The sequence below is a fragment of the Bidens hawaiensis genome, unplaced genomic scaffold (assembly GCF_021521415.1).
Source record: "Bidens hawaiensis isolate Kalapana, Puna unplaced genomic scaffold, B.hawaiensis_p1.1 tig00025576_1, whole genome shotgun sequence".
NCBI classification, from domain to species: domain Eukaryota; kingdom Viridiplantae; phylum Streptophyta; class Magnoliopsida; order Asterales; family Asteraceae; genus Bidens; species Bidens hawaiensis.
This window is the reverse complement of record NW_027494087.1, coordinates 158,836-162,602: the sequence shown is the minus strand read 5'-3', so window position 1 is coordinate 162,602 and position 3,767 is coordinate 158,836. Positions and strand designations below refer to the sequence as shown.

Below are 3,767 nucleotides of genomic sequence, written 5' to 3'. Positions count from 1 at the left end.
ATCTTCCTTGATCTTCTTTTGTTCCCGAATCAAAACACAAGCACATCGTTCAAATCAAAATCTTGATTAAAACATAACTCGTTCAACCTGTATAAATTTAAGTCCCGAACAACTTTTCAAAACTGAACCACTTACAGACTCTGAATTGAACCTACTTATCCAACCCGAATAAAACTTAGCACTAGGTAGTGGTCAAACCTAGTTGTTTAACCAAAAAAGAAAACAAATTCGTATGCTTTCCTTTTGAATCTCAAAGTAGCCACAGTAACTTCACAACAAAAGTCAAGCTTCTAACCAAATTGTTTGTTTTCTTTGGATTCCTCGTAATCACCAAGATAACTCCTTTGAATTTTTTTTTCAACCAAACAAATAATAATTTAGGAATCCCTTAATTCCGATTCAATAGCAGGAACAAACAAAACAATTAAACCCCACCTAATTTTAATTGTTCGATCAACCACTGGATACCTCGAAACCAGGGTCAACCCCAAACTCAATCCTCCGTTTCTCTTTAGCTCCTTCAATCTAACAATATTACGATTCCGATCCAACTTGATCGAACCTCCCTTGTATCGATTTCTTGAACTTGGCTCTGATACCAATTCAAGTCCCGTATCGAATCAACACACGAATATTAAATGAATAACTCTCGTTTATATTAATCAGAAAATCTCACTCAAAAATCTGATTACAATACCTCAAACCCTAACCTGGTTTGACTCTTGATAAACCTTAACTCGGTTACATCTAGATGAACCCTAACTCGGTTACATCTCGTGTGTGCTTCTTGGATGAACCCTAACTCGGTTGCATCTCACACAACACACCACCCAATCTATAATGTCTAACCATGACATGTTTATATATGACTAACCTAACTTGTTATCAAAGACATTATCTATTATAATTATAATACAATTAGGAAACATAACCACTATGATCTACTTGTCAATATTGGTTCTTCAAGTTCACCGACTTGTGACTAGAAGGCTGAAATTACTTCCAACAATAAATGATCATATCCTTATTTATTTGGTAACTGGCATCATTCAAAAATCTCTCGAAAGATATATAGCATGTACCCAAAAGATAAAGTTGTCTTTGGTTGATTGATTTTATTAATAAAAGAAAATGGAATCGATACCAATTAGGTGTGTTTGGCTGGACACATAAATAGGAATGCAAACATGACAACCTGTATTGAATGCCCCAATGTTATATAATAATAAATAGACATAATTATATACAACCCACTATTATCCGTGGTCATGTGATCAAAATAGTTCAAAATTAAATAATAAGTCCAAGTGTTTGTTGATCAAATCCTAACGCTATGTGTCGTGGGGTTACAAAATCCTGGCGATAAGGGAGAAAACACCGCCCCTCTAGGCGACAAAGGGGCGATAAGTCGAGGGAGTGACGGGAATTTGTCGCCTGGTGGAGAGATAATGATGATGACGTGGCGATAAGTGTTTGGAGGATGGGGCGATTTGTGGGCGAGAACACCGCCCCCCGGCTTCATGTCGTCCCTTTTTACCACGTGTCAAAAATCACCCATTTTGTATCCCATACATACATATATAGCCTAAGACTTGTGACTTGAACCAAACATAGATTCTTGGGTACTCGACCACAAACTGTTGGTATCCTGAAAACTCATTCTAGATGACTCGTGACCGAGTGGCGGAGGGCGGTCCACCAACCGTGGGATATCAATGTCACCTTCCAACATCTTGAGAGCTTCACAAATCGTAGGTCGAATGGCTACCATCACATGAGCACAAAGTAACCCAACTCTTACAAACCTACTCATAACACTCTTAGGCAATGATTCATCTCTCAATGAACTATCAAAAACCTCTTCCATTCGACCGGATTTTACCAGCTCCCATGCCCAATCTGCAATCAAAACCCTCTCAGGGTTCACTCCTTTCACCTCTTCAAGCACTGCTTTCCCACTCATGATCTCAAGAACAATGATCCCAAAGCTATAAACATCACTCTTTTCAGTCAGTTGCCCGTAAAGCGCATACTCAGGAGCAACATAACCATAGGTCCCCGCAATTCTTGTAGTCATATGAGATTGCCCATCTCTACTTTGCTTAGCTAATCCAAAATCCGCAACTAAAGCTTTCATATTCGAGTCCAAAAGAATATTCGTCGCCTTAATATCTCGATGAAATATCGCAGGCTTGATCCCCTTGTGCAAATATAATAGCCCATTAGCCACATCAAGAATAATAGACTTCCTTTGAGGCCAACTTAGCCTCTTGCTTGAAACCTTTTGGTTAAACAAATGATCATGTAAACTACCATTCGACATAAAATCATAAACAAGATACCTTTCTGCCCCATTAACCGAATCACTCGTCACGCAAAACCCTCTCAACGGCAAAAGATTCCGATGCCGAATCTTACTAATAATCTCAGCCTCATTAACAAAATCATCATCGGCATCGGTATCAGTATTCGTCATCTTTTTAACCGCAACAACATTTCCATCAGCTAGTATTCCCTTATAAACAACACCAAATCCACCTTGACCTGTAAAATTTTGTTGCGAAAACCCTTTTGTGGCTGTCTCAAGCTCACCTATCTGAAACCATTTTGCACCGGTATTTGGCAATACCCTAGCTTTCACATCCCTCACATAATCAACATGTAACTGAGTCTCCTTCCTCTTGTTATAACACCTTCTATAAATCCAAATCACACCCAGAACACATACAGTTCCAATCAAAGCTCCAGAAATAGCATAAACAATATTCTTGTTTACTCTTGACTTAGATTTGGATTTATTATTCGGTCTAGACAAAGTTACAGCAAGTATGCAATCAGCAGTTCCAAGATCTTCAGGTCCTAAACTGTTAATAATCCCAGCAGCATATAGAACAGTAAACTGAAAACATTTAGTAGAGTTTACGTTCAAAGATGCCAACCGAGAGTGAACAGCCATCCCAGCATCAAGACAAGATCTACACTTCAAATCTCCAGACAAATCTCCATCACATGAAGACTCCAGCACAGATATGTCACCTGACTTATTAACCCAATCGGCAACCGTTATTATTCCAGCACAACTCGCCGGGTTTGAGACGAACTCGTCGGGTGAGTGGAGGCAGGAAGTAAAGGTTTGATTAATAGGGATTAAGTTAAGGTGGTACTGGAAATCAGAGAGACAACGATTTGATGTTTGTGGGGTTGGGAAGTAGAATGTTTTGTTTTGTTTAAGGTAGTGGGAAAGGCCGATGCCGAAGAGGCTACGGAGGGCGGTGCAGCAGTTTGTGGTGGTGTTGGTGGCGGAGCAGTCGGAGGTGTCCCATGGGAAGGTGTTGACATAAGCAAAATCTATGGGGCATGAAGAGTTTGATGCGTGAGATGAAGGGAAGATGGAGAGAGAGATGAGGAACAAGCTTAATAACATGTGTTGTTGTTTCATCATAGTTGGTGTTCTTTGTTTGGTCACAAGAAAAAATGGGTTTGATGTGTAAATGTTTGGTTAGAGAGAAAGTGATTTGAGCACTAGGTGCAAGTTGTTTTATGGTTATTTTGGTTGTATTGTTTATTAGGTGGTTGGTTGATTAGAAGGTAGATTGTCAACATGGGCGGATCCAGCATACAAACGGGTGGTTCCCCGGAACCACCCGAGTTTCGAAATAATAGTGTACGGATATATAGAATACGCGTAGGAACCACCTTATAAATTAAGAGGGAACTACCTAAAAAAAATTCCTGGATCCGCCACTGATTGTCAATTGTATGTGTCT

At 39.6% G+C, this 3,767-nt stretch overlaps 1 pseudogene; it reads right to left on the bottom strand.

Moving 5' to 3' along the window:
* Positions 1-1,581: 1,581 nt before the first annotated feature.
* Positions 1,582-3,459, bottom strand: LOC143571779 (putative receptor-like protein kinase At1g11050 pseudogene; annotated as a pseudogene).
* Positions 3,460-3,767: the final 308 nt, after the last annotated feature.